Source organism: Lethenteron reissneri, chromosome 23 (assembly GCF_015708825.2).
Source record: "Lethenteron reissneri isolate LAM-NWPU_2019-01 chromosome 23, ASM1570882v1, whole genome shotgun sequence".
NCBI classification, from domain to species: Eukaryota; Metazoa; Chordata; class Hyperoartia; order Petromyzontiformes; family Petromyzontidae; genus Lethenteron; species Lethenteron reissneri.
In genome coordinates, this window is record NC_083801.1 from 18,347,592 (window position 1) to 18,370,992 (window position 23,401).

The window sequence follows — 23,401 nt, forward strand, 5'->3', positions numbered from 1 at the left end:
GGGACACGGAACGCTTCGCAAATCCACCCCTGACTTATTCTTGGTATTTTCGGTAAAGTCACGTAGAAGGGAAACTATAAAATAATACAAATTTAAAACAATACATTCTCACGACGTTTCGACTGCAACACAAGCAATCATCGTCAGGTGTGAAAAACACAGCAAGACAATTTGAAAAAAGTGACTTGTCCAGGTGCCAGCCTGAGCCAAGCAGACTTGCAAGGACCACAGAGTAAAACAATGAAGTTTCCACGACATTGTGTGGCCTCATGTAACGTCAGAAAAAAAGTGACTGGATGCATATTCTGAATAAGCACGACGATATCGAGACAATGGAAAAAAATGACCACATTCAAATGTAACTTTATTCCACATTAATGAACTCCATATATCCGTCGGGCATGACCCTGACACTAATTGCAGAATCCTGTACGCGATCGAGGTGACCTGAAGGACTTTTTCACATATGATGGGCACAGGTGTGAGAAATATTAATACGCAAAAGCACACACACAAACACAGCGATACACACCCCCACAGAGCAAACACACAGACATTTTGGCGAATTGCCCGATGATGCTGGATGCAATTACCAGCGAAACGTCGTACTCAAATTGTAAATGTTGTGGTTTCACGCTTCAACACACCGGTGGGCTAAAGCAGTGAACTATTTGTCTTTTGTCAACGTGACACTTTTTTACTGATTGGCCGTGTCGGGTGGTGAAGGGTTACGACACATTTATAAATAACGCGATCTAAACCCAAAAACGGTGATTATGAATAAGCTGTCCTACAAAGTTCAGTGGCAGCATGCTGATTTTATTGGAAGCTCGTGTGAAACATTCCGAAAGGAGTCAAAATGTATTTGTATAATAATGTTTTTCCTCTCCGCTGTACTTCTATGCTCCATAATGAAAAATATATCAATATTCACCACGTGATTTTACGCAAGTTGTATATGCTCCGATGTGATACATAATCACATTGTAACCTATGGCCTGCACGAGGGGACAGGATGTGTAGTCTTTAGAGACTCGAGTGTATGTCACTGCTGAAAATAGAACAAACACGTTAGTTATGTTGTTCGCTGTTAAACATACACACTTTTATTTATTAAGTGCTGGGAATAAGAATTGCTATGTTTTATTTGTAATGCTAACTAATACGTAAACAGATATATGCACCGTTCGTTAAGTTGTTCAGCAGCATTAATAATTACCCTATCTCACGAAAACAGCTTAGTCAAACATAGTGGCCTGCTTAAGTCATTAATAAATAATTCATTTAAAAATGGCGTATTCTCGTATGATCCATGCATGTAATTAAATGACAATTACGGTGATTTGTGGCTATTACTGTTAGGGGCTATGCTCTAAAGGTTAAATCAATGTCGATAAGCGAGATAGGGTCTCGTTAGTGCCAAAACTATTATTCACTACGTAAAGAACGCTCCACGTAAAACAAGTCACGCGCCATGCAAGTGTAAGCAATTCTATTTATCCGTTTTATTAATGTGGCCATTGCTTGCTTTGTTGTTATTTGTTAATTTCGAACTCGCAGCCAAGGTGGTGCACACGTGTAATCCGCGCGATCTTGGTGGCAGCAACAATCTGGTGCCACTGACACAATTTCTCGAATTCCACCCTTGAACGGCTGTTCAGCACCGTGCTTTAAAAGTCAATACCGTAATCCATCCAACGTACACGATGTAGGTGTTCAATTTTGAGAAGTTATGAGCGTCACATTTTTTTGTACACATGGACGTTTTATGAGCATGTTTTTTTAAGGCTCAGTTGACGCCATCATTCCTTTCAGGGTTGATACATTGAGTACCACTTTGTGGTTGCCCACTGGCAAAATTGGTCTTTGCTTTGAGAATGTGACATTTCCATCACTGGCTGAGTTGTGTATGGTGGAACATTGACTTTAAAATACATTTAATGTCAGGATTTCTGAATAGATAACAAGGGCTTGAGAAAAGTTGCATTTTAAACAAATTTGAAACTCGATCGTGTGTACGCCATGTTATTTATTTCACCTAACATTTTACAATTTGGGCATTTCCCATGTTTTTCAGCTTAATTGCTTCAAGTGCTTTGGCGTCCCTACGGGAGGATCCGGTTAATAAATTCAGGCTAATACAGGCAGCTGGTGGCTTTGCACCCTTTCTGCAGCATCCATATGCAAATAATCCAGCACGATGTTTTAATATAACCATGATTTCCACTCGTAAACCAAGTTGCTCTTTGAACATTTCAATATACCATCACCTTGCCCTTGCCAATAAAGAATCTACCTCTTTTGACAATCGAACCAGTTTCTCAGATGTTTTTTTTTGGTTCGCCATCGAACAAAAACGGTCACCGCTTCGCACACTTTCAGATGCGCTTCTGTGGCCGTCTGGAACGCTCTTCCTTCCGATATTAGGAAGCCACTGGGATATATATACTTTTAAATCTAGATTTAAAAAAGTGATTTTGTGTTCGGTTTGTTGCCTTTCCCCCACATCTATGATTAGCATGGTTGGCTACATATTGTGCAAAAAAATAAAGTTCAACATACATACATTATGGCATGATCAGGTGAAAATAATGTTGGGACAAAAAGTATATACGAAAGCCAATACTATAAAATGTATGCATTGACTTATTAGATTGCCACTGAACTTTGTTTTAGTTACGTGGAAAAATGTATTTAGCTAATTGAGGACTGAATGAACATTTCTGCTTATACCTGAGCTAAAAAAATATCTACACTGTGCCTGGGAAATAAACAAAATATGGAGTGGACAATGCTCTTCTCCAAAATTAGTGTATAGTTGGAAACTGGACTTATTAGTTTGGAAGCAATATAAAACACTTTCACTGCAACAAAAAAACATTCCATTGGCCAATTAATCAGAATGTGCACAATCTTGGAAGCTAAGCAGCAATTTTCCTAGATAGTTCATGAATGGGTGACTATAATGCATAACAGTTATTATAGGCTGCAAAGTTAGGTTGTGGTCAATGCCGAAATATCAATTTATTTTTGTACTGTCTGTGCTTCTATGCCCCAACATCAATGCTCCCCATCTTCATTAACCTGTACAGACTAGTGTGGTAAAGTATGGGAAAATAACAACATAACCATCCAGCAGTTGATTGATATAGGGGCTGTATATCTACAGTTTTACAAAAAAACATAATTTGTTCTCACCACACGTGATTTTATTTCCACTTGGGCATTCTACGTAAATTCTCACATTCAATTCATTACAAATAAAATATGATTTGGGATGCTTTCAAAGGGTAAGAGACAACTAAAAGCATGCATTTGTATGATATAAAAGAAAATCCAGTCGAAGACACTGCCAATGGCATGACTACATTCTTAAAACGGTATTACAAAGGGTATTAAAGATGACACAGAATGGCAGAATCTTGCATTACGGATATGAGTATCTTCCAATAACTAAACATAATCATCGTCATCATCGTCGTCGTCGTCATCGTCATCTGTTAATCGTAAATCATCATTAATCAACCGCCGTCTGAAAACTCTCGTTATAACAGCCGAAAACCTCACGCGTCTGCAATCCATTTCAATCTCACAAGTGCCCTCTTTGCTTGCCCCCCCCCTCCCCCGCCCGCATGTGTTCCCTCTCGTGGCTACTGGCCAGCAATAAACTGTGCAGATGTGGTTTAAGCTTGGATTGTCTCTGAACTGATCTTCTCTTGAAAAGGGGTGACCCTTAGTGGTGGCAGCACTGCCATTGCTGGCTCGCACAGCAGCTGCATTGCCCATCTGAAAGCAAAAAAAAGAGTCTCTCCGTCCCAGCTGCTGTCCACCCTGGTCATTCAGGGCGTAGCGTGCGTGGCTGCATAGGAGGGTTTCCCCCCCCCCCCCCCCCCCGTCTAAAATGAAATGTTGTCCACGTGATGTTAACTCGGAGTGCTGCTGTGGCGTAACGGTTATTAGCACACTGGATTGCAATCCAGAGGCCACGAGTTCAATCTCCCGGGCGTGGAAATTGCAACGATGGGACGAAGTGTATTAAATAACCCCTGCCTCTGTCCACCCACAAGTAAGAATGGGCACACTGCAGTTCGTCGACAAGCAGGTTGCGTGTGGTGGAGTAAAGCGGGCATGCCCCCACTGCTCCCAACCCGGTCTGGCCAGTGTGGAAGAGCAGGCAAAACTCTTCTCGAGTGGAAGCCCTTCCACCGGCAGTGGAATCAGAAAGCAATTGCAGGGCTGCGCCTTTGCTCTTTCTTTTTTATTCCCCTGTCTTTCACAGTTGTAATTTTGAAGTGCCATTTACTTGTCACGCTGGTGACTGGAAAAAAAGTGCTGTTGCAGACTTCCGTACAGTGCTCGTGTAGTGACATAGAATTGGCCACTTAGCGGCATAGCGCTGGCTGCTGGCAGGGAAGGGGATCTGCAGCTTGTAGCAGTCCTGACTGACAGCAGGCCACGTGATAGACCCGAGAGGGATCTTGGGAAACGGTTACGGAAACGACACGTCGAGAGCCCGCTCGTAGGTTCTAGAAGGGGGGCGGGGCCAGGGCGGAGCGAGGCCGCGCTGACAGAATAAAAGGGGCCCCGGGAGGGGACCTCTGGGCTGTCGTTTGGAGTGGGATCCTCCTCGTTGCTGTTGAACATCGTCACCATCACCGCTGTTGTCGTCACTTGTTATGTTGCGCTGCTAGATGGTAGTTGGCTGTCTTAGTTCAGCGCCGTCAGTGTCAGACGGCAAGTGTTGTGTGTAGGCTAGCAACCAGTGTAGAGTTGCGTATAAGCGAGAGCCAGAGGAGTGTGTAACAGTGTAGGGAGTGTATTTTTGTACAAAGTGTGCTCGGTGATAATAAAAAAACTGCCTCCAATAACTTACATCTCCAAGACAGCCACTACACTTACATTTCGATTACATTGGTAATGTAGGATACTGACGTGACGGTGTGCATCTTAGGGGAGCAGACACCCATGGAATAAAAGAAAGCTTCCCACAAGTGGTATGGCTATTGTCGAGTGCACAGGCGGTGCAAATGCCCCAGGGCCCACGAGTCAGAGGGGCCAAGTAGCCACGTATCAAAACGGAAGGGATGTTGGAAAGCAGGGCCTGATTCATTCCTGGCACCTAGGGCCCCACGCAAACCCACGCTCTGCCACTGCTTTCCACCAACCACTTTTACTGAAAGTGTGAATGATGATTGCATACCGTTAATGTGATATACATTAGTTTATTGACTTAATGATTAATTATAATTAACCATTAATTATCATCAGCTGCAAGTATTAGCCTTAATATGCCTCTCTCCCGCAGAAAAGACTTGCAATCTTTAATCCAGCTGGCCATTAAAATTCCGTGTAATGGGCTGCACACTAATTTAATAGCAGTGTATGATGTGCGGATCTTTTGTAATGCAACTCTTGATATTATTCAAAAATAGCATCGCACGGTACACTTAACAGGTTTTCGACATTTATGCAGATGGCAAAGCCAGTTTTTGACAGCGTAATGTTTAATGGAAGAAAAAAAAAACCTTTCTCTTTTGCAGATGTAACCTTTGACGGGTGCGTGTATTACATGATGGCAGCTTTGAGCTGCACACTTAGTTCATGCCACTTGCATGGGGCATCAGTATTGGCAGCAAGCGCTCAACCTTTGCGGTGGCCAGCTGTTCTGCCTGCACATCTCGCCGCTGGTTGTACATGTCGACAAATCGCTTAATTTCTTTAGATCTCCGCTGATGTCTGAAGAAGGAGAAACATAAACATCCGTGCACGATTGCTTACGGTATACCCACACGGATAATTTTATTTGGCAGTTTGTCTCTTGCCTCGTGACGTTTGACTTATATCGCATCGATCGTAAACACAGCAGCTATCTGCTGTATTTTACTCAATATCTGTAATAGCATAAATGCAGCCCATTGAATGTTGTAACAATCAATTTGTACAATCATCTAAAAACATTTATGAGGTTTTTTGTTTGTTTGTGAAATGTAGTTCTTTTTGAGTTGGTTTCGACAAGCCAGCAGATGAGCAAACATTATTAATTCATGTTGCTCATTTTACTATCTTATATTACAAATCAGTATTATTGTTGTTATTGATTGTTCCTCGAATGACATTACTTCTGTTATGTGTGCTTAGTAATAAACATGTAAACCATTCAAGTTAACTTTTCCAATTAGTCTGATGTGGACAGTCAATCTCATTTACTAATATAATGTTTCTTACATTTCACCAGTTTTTCCTAATAAAGGGGATAGATTGTAATGGCATTAAAGAATGAAAGCTTGAAAATTGTAATTTAATAAACAAAAATATATTTAGTTATATCACAAAATTTGAATAAAAAAATGTGAAATTCCAAATTTTCCTTTAAACAAACTATTTAATACAATTACATTTTTGTGGAATGACAGACTGGGGACTACAGTGAGGCTGTATCTCTTCATAGAAATATACGTGCTAAGTAAAACCACGGAGCCAAAATGCACATCAAATGCACGTGGCATTATATTTGTCAAATTAATAGAACATACACGATTTCATGGTCCCGTGGATAGGACACTTTTGTTAAAATTGAAAGGTTTGTTACTTAAAAATTGTGCAATAAGACGGGTTAGCCTTCTCAACATCGCCGTAATTACAATAAATTGCAATTAATCTGTGATTGTGAACTACCATAAAATAATCACCACGATGATGCATCTCGCTGATAAATGTCGCGTTTCTAACCGATGCACAGGCGTGGAGAAATCCTTTGAAATTAACAACAATGCTGAACTGTTCACATAAACTGCAATCGAGGTACATTGGTTCTATCCTAATGATTTTCATGACAAGCTGGAGTGGCAATACACAAAAGGGGCAGACGAAACAAGCCTATCGCCAGACAGCACCTTCTCTCTTTGGCAGGGAGTTGGGAGTGGGGGTGGTGGGGGTAACAAAGTGCATACTCATCGAATTTAGGGGAAATAATACCAATATTGAGCAATTCATGAACTCTGCGTGTGAATGATAAAACCTGATTTATTGCGCGGCTGATAGCGCCTGCTGTTTGCTTAAACTGATGAAAGAACCCACGGCGGCATGGAACGTTTTGCGCTTTGTTCCAATGCAGATGCCAGAATTGTGATTTCATGATTTAAAATTTAATAATAATTATTATACATGTAACAAAAAGAGTGAGTTGACCTTGTTAATTGTTAAGGTTTTAAACGGTCTGCTTTTCTGCAGTGAATTAACTCACAATATAGTATCTGCCGGGTTGAACGTGTACCGTAACTGTCATTTATTAGGCCATAAAGAGAACGCAATAAAGACTGGCTGCCATATGCACCAAGCCTCCCCAGCACTTTATGCAAAGCACATGACATGAGTCAGGGTCAGGCCACCTGAAAGATGCCAGTATGATCACGGGTACATGTGCAGAGTGAAGGGCATACGGTGTATATATATATATACATATTTATTTTAGCAAGTAAAGGTACACTAGGCTATGCCGCTCTTTTTCAGAAGCGACCTGGCTACAAGTGATAGTTCAACGAAGTGGCTTTTCATCATGTGGGAGTGTCTAAACTTAATGCACTTTAACGCTCCTGACCAAAAAAAAAATACTCGCAATTCCGTCTGAACAAATTAAAGACACACACAAAAATAAAAGAACAACTCTAAAAACCTGAATATATTTATTTTTTACATTAGCGCTGGCTTTGAAAGGGCCATAAAAAGCCCATGTTTTGGATTTTACTCGGATCATAGCGTCGTAATACCAACCATAATACTTGCTTGACACAAATATTAAGATGTGCACATCTATATTTGAAGCCAGGTAGCGCGAAGCAATGCTGTAACTAGTTACTACAGCTAGTTTATGTGCTAAAAATAAATGTATTCAAAAATGGGTAACCAGCTTGTCATAAATTCCTGCACACTGAGCAGTATTGTCCTCAAAATGAGGAAAATCATCTTCAGTGCAAAGGTCACGACGCTTGCTGCTCCACAATGGGTGTCTGGGCTTGTCTGCGTCACGTGGTACATTTTGCCTCACAGCCATTGGCTACCGCTGTCAGCCACTTGTCCCAGTCTGTGCTCGTGCAGCCCACGTGACGACTTACCTGGGTGTGGCTCTCATCCTCCGAAGCTGCTGTGGTGATAATTCACTACTATAATCACCCAGGAATGTCCTGAACGCTCGTGACGTCACTCCACATCATGAGCAGGTGACATCCTCTAAATGGACACCCCCCACCCCCCCTCATTAATAATCAGGAGCAGGTTACGTCCTCCACATGGGGGGGGGGGCGAGGCGCCTCCTCCCCCCTCCTCAGTGTCAACTGACAACCCTCACTACAAAGGCAGAACCCTCACGTCACGCGATCTCCGTAGCGCTGTTGAGACATAGAAGTAAAAAGGACGTCATGATGAACAAGGGATTATAACCTTTAAGTCTGTGCCACCGCGGCCTTACAAATTGCACACGAATGGATGCAATGAATATCACGTCGCGGGCTGCTTTTCGCTTGCAAGTTTTCAGATTTACTGCAATACACCCGTCCTTGGACGGGCAAACGTCTAGTCGATAATAATGTGTGGCTGGCAATGCTCGGTTCATCGAATAAACATCCCGAGGGTGGTAGTTCTGTTACTCAAAGTGCTGAGGACCAGCGTCTGATAAAGCATTTAAAAGTTGTCATCTCGATAGATGTGCTATGCTTACAGTGGAAGTGCTCTACGCGTGTGTATACTTAAGCTGTAAAATCTGCAATTGGTAAGAGAGTCAGTGTCGAAATTGAGCTTACATTTTCACCTTCGACAGTATAGAAACTTTAATAAGTTGTTCAAGAAAGCGAAGACGAATTAGATATCAGTTTCTCGAAATTACGCCTGCATGCTTTGCGTTGAAGAGTATTCATTAAGTCATATAATCCAGGATATCTCGGATGAGGTTCTGGTGGTCCCTTTGAGCTACTGCCATGAGAGAGCTTGCTCTGAGCGCATCTTGTAATTTCTCATTGGCGGCGCGCGTTTTAATAAACAGAACAACAGCCTGCTAAGTGACATTTACAATTGCTCACGTTTCTGTGACTTGGCATTAACGACAAGAAAACCCGGTCATATACTTTGCACGCAGTGCACCTTTTCATGGACATGCAAGTATGGAACTTTGCCGATTATACGTCTTCCGCCCCCACCCCCCCCCCCCTTTCAGGAGACGGAATTTTAAAAGTTTGTACTGTTTCGGACTGCACAGTTGTACACGTACACAGCACATGCTCAACTTGTGTGACTGTCGTACAAGTGTTAACATGTGGGTGGGTGAACAACTGCCAGGTAAAGTGCATCGATGCAGAAGTCAATATGAATCATTCCAAGTGAGAGTTGGGAGAGGTGAATTCTTCCTCCCTTTGACCTTTCCAGGGACCCTGTATCGCCTCCCAAATAGGGTTTCTTATCGGTTCATGTTCAGCGGCCACCATTGTAAATGTATGTTTATAAATACCTTTTAATATTCACACGGTTGTGCCTCCAGATACCTTAGTAAACACCCATGCCTTAGGACTTATTAAGGTATCTGGAGTGTCCACACGTGTTATTGTGTTAACGTTAACCTACAATACATATTTCAACTATTTGTGAAATATTTTTCCGCAACAAAACGTTTGGCTCTGCTCTCTGCCTCTATTGCAAGCGATTTTTTTGGGGATTTACTGCATTTATCTGAGATATGAATGGTGTATTTTTTAACAATAGTTTACGACCCAGAACGCATTGTTTCAAAGCATTATTCACGTGCGAGTAACCGTTGTTTGTTGTTATTACCCCTGGAAGCTATATGCGGTGTGGCTCTTGGTACCTGGCCAGCCACCAAAATGCACACGTTACCACAATCACTATAAAGCTGGCTTTGCGACCCAGGCACGGTTCTTGGCCTTTCCAATCCTGTTCAGGTTTGCGACTCCCACATCCTTTGAGCTGCATGGATCCATGGGCTTGACCCTTCCCCTGTCGCCCCATGAACTCGACTGTCTCCCCATTCCTCCATCTCCGCACTCAGAAGGAAGCAATTATATTAAATATAAATATATCTTTTTTGACATTTAAATCCAGGCTCGGCTTAGGTTAGGCAATCCCAAGAAATAATCTATTTACGATGTAATTCTACACCATTAAACATAATCCTGAAGTTGACCTAGGCGTGGAAAGCCAACGGTCAGTCCTCTTATGTATGTACGATGTATGTAAGTTTAACTTCTTTCGCACCGTACGTACCCAACCGTGCTAATCGGAGGTGCAGGCTCATTCACGTTGACCCCCGTGGGGGTCACAACTGGTTCTGGGCATGGCACGTGTGAGCAGAGCGAGCAGCTTGCTTCTCAAAGTGAGCTGCACAAAATAAGGGCGTCCACAGCAGCCATAAGATGATCGTATTTGTTGTAAGTTCTCTGCATTTTACTCACCTCCACCAGAAGCTTTTAAATCTCCCTTGCAGAGTTTAATGTTGAATAATAATTCGACGATGTTTTAAAAAAAAGTTAATCCAATCAAGGGATTAAATCATCATAATGCACGTATTTGTTTTGTTTAATGTCCACACAGACAATACTTAGGTTATGGGAAATTGTGTTACACCGAGTGAGCATGGCAATCTAAATCGTTATCTCTATATTTAGATTTTTTAGCTTTGTCAGGAAAAAAAATACAGTTTGCTTTTGCGTGTACACCAGCATAGTAAAATTCCACATTTGTATGATTATAAGTTCACACTAATAGATTTCGTATTACAGATACTGGATTCCTGATGCAGACACTTGCAGGAGGAAAAGGCATACGCGTGGATTTCTTGAGAATATAATTAGTGATTGCAGAGAGCAGTGCATGGGTAACTGTAGAGCCGGATACATTTCCATTTATTCACTCATAACCATTACACACAACCCTGATGAGAGCTCATTACAACATCTCATTTTCAAGGGAGATTTTATAAAACTGCAATATAGAGGGAGAAAAAAATAATATAATGTGAGATTCAACTACCACGTTTGTTACATTTATTTAAACACTAGCAATAGCATGTCCATATTATGCTGGTTAGCCAATGCATTAATTGATTTAACTGATAAAGAAAATGTCATATGTTACATTTGGTAATGTGGCGCGCTCTTGTCATTTTTGCCACGATTACAGGGCAGCCTGTTCTATGAAGAGGAAATCGCTATGTACGTCCACCAATACCACAGTTCATGCACTCATCTGATCGGGGAAAGGTGAACGTGAGGGGGGAGGGGGGGCACGGATGAAATTAGGCTATTACATATGACTTAAGACTTTCGTGACTGCAGGAATTCGTATTATTGATTCTTTCGGTAAAGTTACGTAGATAGAAAAAAAAAGAAGAAAATAAAATGCGTAATTTTAATACATTTTTATTATTTTTATTTCCTATATATTTTATTTCCTATATACATATGTTTATTATTTTACCAGCGTATAATGGAAGTGAACAGATAGAATGTGCGGTCTGCTCTTATTGTTTGCTCGACTTTGCACACGCTTTTCAAGTCAACTGGACACTGAGTCGCAGAGCCTCATCGAGTGAGGAGCAGCCGATATAAAATTTAACCGGCGTGCAAGCGAAGATGTTGTTGTTCTCTCTCGCAAGCACGGTTGATCCGCCATCCGCATAATCCACCCCGATGGAGAGTAAACTGGACGCAAGTTGTGCAGAGTTTGTGTTTGCGCGGTTGAGTTAGCGCTGTTCGTGGGTGATGTGGATGGGGCTGAATATATCTGCATTGTTCGTGTTGGTTCATATGCGCAAGTGTGTTGGCAGGAGATGCACTCTGTGTGCGCCAGCAGCGTTTGATGACTGGTAATAGCATCACTAAAAATGTGTACCATTTTATAGCTGTTCCATACGCGCCTATTAGTATTCCCAAAATGTGTGCATTTTTAGGTGAAATGAAATCAAACCGCATGTGCATTGTAGTTTGATTAATCAAAATCAAACGGTTTTTCTTTCCGTTTTTAAACGCAGGGTTCGATAGGTGAAGGTTTCAATACAATTTCACAGTTTTGCTCGCGCGTCTCAGGAGTTAGTCCTGTAAAATGTATAAATCGTTTGCACCGCACGGCACACAATTCCCTGCGAACCATGACAGGAGAGAAAAAAAAATAGATAATAAACAAACAAGTAAATACATTTATATATACAAGTAGAATTTGCAGGTGCGCGCTTTGTGTGTGTGCATTCATTAGACGTGGGTGTGAGTATGTTTACTTGCGTGGAGCCGTGTGTGCGCATGGCTCTGCCTCTGATTATGCAACGGTAACCACATGCCATGATTATCCGAGATACCCACGATGTAAAATCAGCGATGGTTCTACGCTTTAATGACATTATGGTCACAGCGATGTGTACGTACGCGTCGTTATGCCCTTTGTCCGAAAACGTCCGCCGCCGTTCGCGGGACCGCTAACGGAGTTTGCACTTGCACCGGTGCCCTGTGTGGAGGGACCAGGGGCATTGGATGCACCGGTTCACGTGGCCACGCCACTGTCCATGGAAACATCAATGGAGTTAAGACGCTTCTCGTTTACTGCTGGCTTGAGGGATTCCAGCTGTCGATGACCAGCGACCTTGCCTGGCTTGTGCTGCCCGGCTGAGAGGCTGTTCTCGGCACTCTCAGAAATGTCACGTGATTCGCGAAGCCACTGGGGGGCAGCTGACCAGCACTTCCCAGAATGTAGTGATTTAAAAAACACACAATTAAAACTATTTTATTCCTTATTTTACCAGGTAAGGCCCACTGAGCTATGTAGCTCTTTTCCAGAAGCGACGCTGCCACAAATTACAACTCAACGAAGTGGCTTATCGTGTAGAAAGTTACAGCAGCTACGTACTCTCAACGCGCGCTTACACATGTGGAGGGAAAAAACAAGGTGACTCGGAGAAAAATCCATGCGACCACGGGGAGGCAAACTCCAAATATACAGCATCTTGAGATAGTAAATCTAGCTGCGACGGTCCCACCTGATGACGGAGACTTGTGTTGCCTCCGAAACGTCGTTATTTATTATTATATTTCTATTATTTCAATTATATTTATTATTATTTATTTTTTACCTACGTGACTTTACCGAGTACAGCAGCAGGCGTCAGGATCGGGATCGAACCCACGCCATCCTGTATACCAGGCGAGGTAGTTAACATCTCGACATTGCGTTGCCCCGGGGGAGCTTCCGCCAGTGGAGGTGCTGTAAATGCAGCGATGCACTGGGGCTTGTGGAAGAGCTGATCATCCACAGCCGTGCGTGCAACCTCTGGATGGAGTAAGCGGTTTCAAGGCCATGTGTGGGCAGTGTGTGGCACTGAGGAGCGGCTTTAAGAGGGGCATGGAGTCTGAACCTTTTATGGCTTCTGGGAATATGCCTCGTCAAAATAGATACCGTTAAACTTTGGTGATTAAAGTCTGTTTGGCAGATTGACTTTTGTCAATTTATTGATACGCTACACATGAGCATCGACGATGATAAATTATTAATCGTCAAAATAATAGGAATAAGATAATGGAACAATCTCATAGACCAAAATCAGTGGACAAATAAGTGTTCTTAATCATTTCATTGTATACAGTACAGTGCAGTTTATGCTTTAAAAATGAACATTTATTTTTCAGCAGTGTTTTTCTTTTTTGGAAGTCAAATCTTCGTGGAATTCATGACAAGCATATCTACACTGCAAGCTACGACTAAAAATAAAGCATAAATACATATTTTAAAAGATTAATAGTAACATAAACTATATTATAACTTCATCAAAACATGTCATTGTAATGTTATGTTTAAGCACTGTCTTTCCAAAGCATTTTTATATGGACCCTCATACGTGTGGGTTTGATACTCCAGTTTCATGCAAAAGCCAGAGGATGCTTTGAGTTATTCATCGACTCAAAGTGGACTGCCAGAGGTATCTGTGAACCACAATGCAAGCGCGTAGGGGCAGGGGGGGGGGGGGGAAGTGGCAGTGCATGAGCCCAGACTAGATGTTTCACTTGCCCCATCTGCGGCGAAATAACTTTTCAGTGGCTGCAATGTCTTCGTGTGGCCAATAACAGTGTGATAACCGTTTGAAATGATGGGATTATCAAGTCATTCACTCTCATTAGCCGTGTAAATATATCGGTACTGGAAACACATTTCTGCTCTGGGACTTGGATGGATGTACCTGTGTCCCTGGCAGGTACATCAGCCGAGCGCGCAACACGTGCAGAGTTATCTTTTTAGTGTTTTCGTTTTGATGTCCCTTCCCCCGCACCTCCGACTGGCACGGTTGGCGACGTATGGTGCAAAAATATGTTCGACATACACACACCCTATTTAACACGTAGGCTTTCGCGACCAATATTATTCATAATATAGGTTTTTGGGTCAGATCGCGTTATTTATAAATGTGTCATAATCCTCCATCCACCCAACACGGCCAAACAGTAAAAAATGTGTCACGTTTTTCAAAGGACAAAATAATTCACTTATTTAGTCCACCGGTGTGTTGAAGAGAGAATCAACAGCATATTAAAGTTTGAGTACGACGTTTCGCTGATAATTACAGCGAAACGTGAAAAAATTGGATGAGGTTTTACCCTTTTCTGGCAATAAAACAGGTGTTATTTTTTCAGGTGTTAAGGTGTTCAAACACCAAATGGAAGCCTTTAAAGCCTAGTCTCACCAGTGTCAGACCTGTAGGCCAATCCGTTTCAAAGACAATTAATAGTTATCAGAGCATGTTTGTTTGCATGTTCACCACAAGTACGCGTGGTTAATGCTAATGTAATGTGAGCAAGGAATGAGGGGGCGGAGTCTGGGTCACGTGAGGAGAAGGAGGAGTCTGGGTCACGTGAGGGAGAGGATTTAGGGGGAAAACCGGAAGGGATCGGGGAGTTGAGGAGTGGAAACAGGAGGCCACGCTGGGCAGTGGCGAGAGGGTGGCGCGATTGCCACGTGGTGGAAGGCCACGGCACCGTCGGCCAGCGGTGTACGTGGGGCACAGCAGAGCTAGTGGAGTGTGGGAAGCTAGCCGGGTGTGAAGAGCTAGCAGAGTGTGCGGGGCACACAGAGCAGCAGTGTGGCTGCAGTCGGAGCAGCAGTGTAGCTGCAGACGGAGCAGCAGTGTAGCTGCGGAGCGGAGCAGCAGTGTGGCTGCAGGGTGTACGGTGGAGGAGGTGCGGGTCTGAGCGAGGACGCCGTAGGGGCGAGAGAGAGACAAGAACCCAAATAAAGGAAAATGGAGATCTACACTGTGAAAAAATCCTTTATTACACTAACTTGATTCCTTGCAAAATGTTTCTATTTGGTGTTTGAACATCTCACCACCTGTTTTATCACCAGAACAGTAACAATTTATTTTTTCTTTCATACTTTGATACTGGCAAAGAGGTTCCATTTTTAATACACACGCATCTTGCTACACACGTGCTTGGTGTGGGCCCCTTCGCAACGCGGCGTGCCAACCAGATCCAATGAGCCCACAACTCTCGCTCAGCCGACACTCGTTCCTGCTGGGACGGCGCCAGGCATCCGGAGACCTTCAATTCGATTCTTCGTCTGTCGTGCGCGGCCGGCCCTTGAGCGTCGCCGTTCTTCTTCTTGATTCTTTCGGTAAAGTCACGTAGAAGGGAAATAATAAAGACAGCGTCTGAATGACATTCAGACGCGTCTGAATGACATTCAGACGCTGTCTTCCCGACAGACCTGTTCTCCACCTGAGGACGGCTGCTTGCGTTGTGGCCGAAACGTCGTGAGAATTATTTTATTATGTTTTTTTTATTTTATTTTATTATTTCCCTTCTACGTGACTTTACCGAAAGAACCAAGAAGATGAATCCCTGCAGTAACGAAAGCTTTAAGTCGAAATTTCGTCGCCGTTCTACTGATGGCACCGTACAATGCCACTCCCAAGGCGTGCGTCATTCTTGATTATTAAGATTACTTTAGATGAACAGGTATATGCTGTACTACTATTACGACTACACACACACACGCCCGGTACGCTGTACACAATCTAATCTCCAAAGAGAGAGACAGATTCCGCTTGTTTGAAATATTTAGATAAGGGGGAGGCGGGGGGGGGGGGCACGGAATGGTTATTGTTGTTCTTTGAAGTCATTCCGAGATTCTTAAGCGCAAACAACGAGAAGGAAAGGTTAATGACTCCATATGTCACAAGAACCAACATTTCCCCCTTTAGACCAATTGCAAGTCTTAATTAAGTAATTGCAAAGTGCAAGTAAACCCAGCAGAAAGCATGCGCACTGTGTAACAGGCAAACACAACAGAACCCTGCACAAACAATAAACATTAGTTGGTTTGTTTAAAATGGCCTTTAAAAATAGGCAAGTAGAAATAACCAAAGCTAATGAAATGAACACACAATTAGAGTTTAGTGTCTCTACACACTCTGGTAGTACCATAAATGTTGCAAGTTCGTTTCCAACATAAATAAGTGTGCGCACAAAACACTGAAATGTGCGAAATCGTCAATCTTCGGCTGTTCTTACCTTGCGTTTGGCGCGTGCAGGCATGTGGACAAAATCGACATGTATCACTCGCAGGGTGTGGCATGCTATTTGATTTTGTAAAGTATTGGAGTGACCCGTTGGTTTGATTACCGCACGAAATAAATGAGAGCATTCTAAACTGGAAACACGACGGAGCCTCGCCCATCGCTGCAGTGATAACTTCACGCATTTTTTTAAATCAGCCGCTGACATTATTTCGATTTTTTTTGCGCGAGTTCTCAATCTTTCTGCTGGTTAGGAAGCCCATGCATTATGCATAAAAACTGCCATCTAATCAGAAGCATGTTCATTGGAAAACACTGGCTTGGCATCTGCCCCCTGCCTTCTCCGTGTTCGCTTCGGGGTGGGGAGGTCATAAAGTTTCGTGCCTCGACTAAAGGACGCATGCAGGCACTCCGCATGTTGGCAGCACTCAAACATGAAGTGGTGCCCCCTTGTGTGTAGCCAACGTGTCTTTGCCCCCCCCCCTGCTTATGTCGCTGAGTGTGTGAAGTGAATTGATTATTTTAATTGAAGCAATATTACGTTGGCAGTGAAGCAAATATCGTTTTCTTTTTATATTTCACGTTTCTTTTTCACTTATCTCTTTGTGTTATTGTACGTTTAAAAAAAGAATATGTTCCACTCTGGTTATTGCTGAAGTGGTCTAAGTAATTAATTTCAATTCAAATGTCTGGATGATGGAAACGATATTAGATAAATATACATTTTTGAAACGGGGTGGGCTTCATTGAAGTGCCTTAGATTACGCATTTTACCCGTATGACTCTGAGTTGTATGAAGACACTCATTGGTTGTGTAGAGTTGTATGAAGACACTCATTGGTTGTGTAGAGTTGTATGAAGACACTCATTGGTTGTGTAGAGTTGTATGAAGACACTCATTGGTTGTGTAGAGTTGTGTGCAGACACTCATTGGTTGTGTAGAGTTGTATGAAGACACTCATTGGTTGTGTAGAGTTGTGTGAAGACACTCATTGGTTGTGTAGAGTTGTATGAAGACACTCATTGGTTGTGTAGAGTTGTGTGAAGACACTCATTGGTTGTGTAGAGTTGTATGAAGATACTCATTGCACACGGCCCAGCGTCGTCTTGGGTTTAAGAAAATCCGATCGTCGGTAAAACTTGCTGTGGTTGTGGGCACTCGATTAAAACGTCTATTACTGGTAGGAACATCCTGATTACACCAGCCCACAGGGGATTATTGTGTCCGTCCGTTCGTCGTGCAGGGAGGGGCTGGGTGGGGAGGGAGGGGCTGGGTGGGAAAGGGAGGGGAGGGTGGGGAGGGGCTGGGTGGGGAGGGTGGGGAGGGGCTTGGTAGGGAAGGTAGGGAGGGGCTGGGTGGGGAGGGTGGGGCTGAGTGGGGAGTGGGAGAGGTGGGGCTGGGTGGTGCCCTTATACAACTCAACGTTTAACCTATTCACGCCGGCTTGTGCCCGCTATCACAGTCGGCCATATTTGAGGAATACACCACGACACCGTTGATCCTGGCCATTGACTGAGCAAACCAACGTTCATAGCAGCTCCCTCCGCAGCAGGAATGTGTTTACTGTGCGAGGGTTACCGTTGTGGCCTTGCAAATTCAAAGAGTCGCTCGTCTGATATCCTGGCGCGGCAGTTGAAACAATGGACCAGTTTCTTAAATTCTCCCGTCTCTCTCCACAGAGCAAAATTAAGAGGTACACTGCGGTGAGTCGACTGGCAGGCAGTGAGGTAGAGTGGTGCATACTCCCACCTTATTCCAAGATGTCTGGGCTGCGTAAAAGAGTAGGCAAAATTCCTCCCAGAGGGTCTCTCTTTGTAAGTGCTGTTCAGCCAGCAGTGGCACGAGCTAGCAATTACAGGGCCACACTCTTAACTAAACTGATGTGTGTGTGTGCACCAGTGTATGTATGTGTGTTGGTGGGGAGCGGCAGTGTAGCGGTTAGCGCGCTGCGCTATGAACCCGGCGAACCGGGTTCGATTCCCGCTCACGGCTAACACCAGTGACGATTATCTGAACCGGTTCCGGGCCTCCCCTAGGTCGACTCAGCCTTAAATGAGTACCTGGTGCGGTGTGTAAACATCGCCACTGGGGAAACAAAGGCGGTCGGGCGTGGTGCTGGCCACCCACCCCCTCGTGTACCGTTGCGGCCTTCATAGGTGCTTGCTAACAGCACTTGCCCCTACAGTCTGTAAAGGCTTTACGGGGATCTTTATCTTTGTCTTTGTATGTGTGTTGAACTTCTTTCGCACCGTACGCAGCCAAGCGTGCTAATGAGAGGTGCGGGGGAAGGACAACGTGTTGTGGTGGGTGCCTGTGAACACCCATCAGTAGTTTTTACTTGGGACTCAAAACCCTCGGAACTCTCATTCGCGGGACTGAAATCTGGCACCCGGCCTGCCACTGCACCCAGAATTACTCCATCCCCGGAGTGAATCATCACTGTGTGGATTAACCTTAATCCGACAGCAACATATATCAATACAACGGCTTCAACAGCAACTGCGGAAAAATGTTAAGTTGTAGCAATTGAAACGTTTATGACAGCTGTGGCAAGTGTTTGGTCACCAAAGTGAGCCGTAATGCTTTTAGATTTACGCAACTGATTATTGCACACATTTACTTCGAAACATTCCTTGACATTTTTATTCTGTTCTAACAATGCCTTGCACTTTCCTTTTGAAAACTCGAGTTAGTGGTGGCATCTCAGTAAGGTCCTGTAAGGAATTCAGACCGATTGCATCGTGTCATTTAAATTAAGCTTCAGGAATGTAAATGTGTGAGAGAATGATATTGAAAAGGATTGATTGGAACTGGTTTGCTGATATTTATATATTTATGAATATAAATGGACAAGGCAAGTTGGAACAGGGTTTTTTAAAAATCAGTACAGTAATTTTGCTGTGGCGGTTCCACCTGAAGACGGAGGCTTGTGTTGCTTCCGAAACGTCGTGATTTAATTTAGTTGTTTTCATTTTAATTTATTTTGTTTTACCTACGTGACTTTACCGAAAAACCCAAAAAGTATGGCTTTTAAAGACATAATTTCCAGTCTGTGCAGGTGTGGGGTGGATTATTAGATTGTACGATCATCAAAGTTGGCGGAGGCTTCATCCAGCAGTGGATCGATAATGGCTGATGATGATGAATGCTGGCTGTGACGGCACGTTGCCTCTTTTAGCCGCGAGTCTTCGTGGTATGGTTGCACATCTGTGACATGACATTGGTGGCTCACAGACAAATGTAGGAACATTGGAAGGGAATTGACTGCAACGCGAATAGATTTAGCCGCAAACTTCACGATACAAACCTGTAAGCAGCTGGCATGCAGAACATCTGAATGCACCTAAGTGTAACTGCCATGAAGTGAGAACAAATATACACGTGACAATGGCGATGAACAAAACCGAGGACAATCTTGACATATGGAGAGTTCAATAAGTCACGTGGTAAAGCAAGACTTAATAGGCATGTATACAAGTGAGCACTATAGACTATTTTAAAAAAATATATCTGCAGATAAAATATTCAATTTAAAAAATGTGAACATCTAATTTGCATTCTCTGTCAAATGGTTGACACGACTTAATTATGAAATTTTGTTAAAATAAATTATTTCTATTTTAATAAGGCAGTGCTCACACGTAGCTTCCATTTTCAGAGAATATATTGCCATGTTGCTGTGCATAGCACCGGTTATATCTCCGAGTCTCCTATAGAGGAGGCTCGGGAAGGACACTACCGGGCAGTTGGAGGCAGTCGCCTTCCAGCAACAACGGAGGGCAGAGGAGCTATGCTCACAACAACGAGCGGAGCACCTGGCGGATAAAATACAGCAAGTTGGCACAGTGGGGGGTACAGCTGGTACATCTACCAGTCATCTCAGTCAGCGAACCCATGGCACCTGGATCTGTCCCGATACCTCCTGCCAGCGAGCCTTCGACACTTCACGTGACCTCAAAGTGCACCTGGCCTGGCACAGGCGCCGTGGTGACGTCACCGTCACTAAGTGGCGAATGGCGGCTGTATTGGTTATATCACCTTACCCGACTCCTCTTCTGAATATTATCTGGTCACTTTATTTATGCAATCTCGGTGTAGTGGTTGCTTCTTCGTACATTATTTTGGGAAATATATGCATCGTCGTAAATGGAGAAATATTTTAGTCATTTTTGCATTACTTTAGTATAAACACACGTACATTTTTATTCATATGTTATTTTTTCTGACTTTATGTGAACGAAAAGACGCAAATTCGCCCGTTTTCTCATTGAAAATAGGTACATTTCTAAATATCACTGTCCTGGTCACAAAAGAAAAGTTTGTGGGGAATAATATCCATTTTCTATACTTTTGAGGCATAAGCAATTAGGAAATAACACTTACTATCCAGGAAAAAAAAATTGTTACACAGTCTTATTACCCAACTTAAAAAAATACGAATGAAACCAAAAAGAATAATGACAAAGTCAACAAAAACATAAATGTATGTAAAGTATAATGGAAAGTTGCATGTTGGGAATTGCACAGAGAGACATACAGAGGAGCACGTGGTCCAGGTAACAAACACAAATTCAATATATCGCATTGCCTATGAAAAACACGTTCAGTGGGATTGGTCAGGGCACATCGCGAGAGTGAATAATGGCGATGGACAAGAACTGGTAATGGAATGTCAGCCAAAGTAGTGAAGTGAGGAAGTCCACCATGGAGATGAAGCGATGGGACCAGTTGATTTGCAGGAGCTCGGTGAACGGTGGCATCTGTGAAAAAAACGGCTTCATAGCTCATCGGATTTCCTTCAGTCTACATACAAAATTTGATCCTGATTCTAGCCATGAGAGATGGTGACAGCAAGGAGAGTACTTAATCCGGCAATGGATAGACATGGTTGATGATGATGATGATCATCATCATGTTGACGTGTAGCTTAAGACTTAATTTGTGTTTGGTCACCTTCCCACCATGACCAACTGTAGTTGCGAATACCCAACAGTACAGCATAGTGAATTTAATATTTTTGCGATCTCAGGCGCTGTGAAAAGAGCAAGGTTTTGTTTTTGTGGTTCATTTTAGTCATTGCTGAATTGTCAAAATTCCCACATACGGCATCATGTTCTTTTCATGGCACAATATAACCACAAATTGAATTGTGACATTGACATGACTTTTAAGTGTAATGACAAAAAAATTGTCGACAATTGATTTCTATTCATAGAGCTATATGAATGTAACAGCATCTTAAGATGCTGTACGAGTGACGGACACATGCTAGGGAAAGGAGTGATGATCGATTACTGTATATTATTTTGATTTGCGTTGTTAACATTTTTATATTATTTTACCAAAACGTATCAATTCCACTCATGGAAATAAAAATTTTAAGATTCAGAATATCCAACAGTAAACAGCAGAATACATAAATGTTTCCGCAACGCTTCTTATTTGTAGGCATTGTAGGTTATGCAAACCTGAGAATGCTTTGAACCATAAAATCATGATTAAGCCACGAGAAAGTATATGTGTAAGGATGTACTGCACCTTCCAGTTTGTATAATTTTTAATTTCATGTTTGGCATTGAATCGAGTTTATCAGAATAAATCTTCTGATCTGAGGCAGCTGTAAATTAATTCCACAATATTCCGGATAAATATTCACATCTGCCATTAACAGGTCTGCTGTAGATCATTTACCCAGGGTTAATTAGCATGTTCGTGAAATTATCTGCATTTTTATGCACGGTGCATATTAATTTCTAATATACCGAGGTGTCATACGCCATCTGGTATCGTTTGATATATTCCGCTTTGCCTAATTTTTCCTTCACTTTGAATACAAATTACTCAGCAGAGTGGTAATATCTGATAAATACTGCCAGGCATACAAAAACTCTTTAAAACACAATAAAACGCACTGGTTTCCTGCCAGTTTTTGGCTATATTATGTATAGACTTAATAGATTGCTGCAATACAAAATCTGCTCAGTGTGAGATCAAAAAAAAACAGCCCCAGTTTGGTAATACTGCCTCGAAAAGCAACTATGTTATTTTAGTGGCAATCGAAAATTACATCGGCAAAATCCTGCTGCTGATATTGTGTAATAATATGTACAAAAAAAATGCATAATTAGTAGTGAAGTACATGGGAGTACTCCCCAGAATACCGTGATAAACTAAATAATGAAGCAATAGTTCATTAGGTAATGCTTACCCAGGCATCTCTGCCTTCAGGAGAGCTAACTGCATGATTGCGTTGCATCATCTAAATGTTGCGCACAACCTTGGCCAGAGTTTATCGGGATGAAGGCTATCATGTGAGGCAGCTACACATTAATTTCACAATAGTCTGATATTTAGGAGTGACATTAACGTCCTTGATTGAGGTTTTTCAGAAAAAATGAATATGGTGACTAAACGGCCTCTGCGAGGACGCTGATGTTGGGGCCGTCAGATCATGAAGGTGTGTGCCATTATCTCGCAAGCTGGAGCGTTTCCAACTAGAGACTATGTGCCATGTTAGAAGGGCCATTTCTCCAAACGTCAACAATTATATATTTTTTTTAATGTTGAGGCAGTGTTGTTCTATTATTTGTGATCGGCCACCATTGCCAACGCAGCATCACTAAATAATTTGTTCAGCGAGAGGTTAGTTCTAATATGTTCGATTGTGGTTGACCTAGTCTATCGTCCTGTGTGTGTGTGTGTGGGGGGGTGATAAAATAGGTACTGCTTTGGGCCACACTGATGAAAAGGTGACAAGTAGCATAATCTTCTTGGTTCTTTAGGTAAAGTCACGTAGAAGGGAAATAATAATAAAATAATAAAAATTAAACATAATAAAATAATTC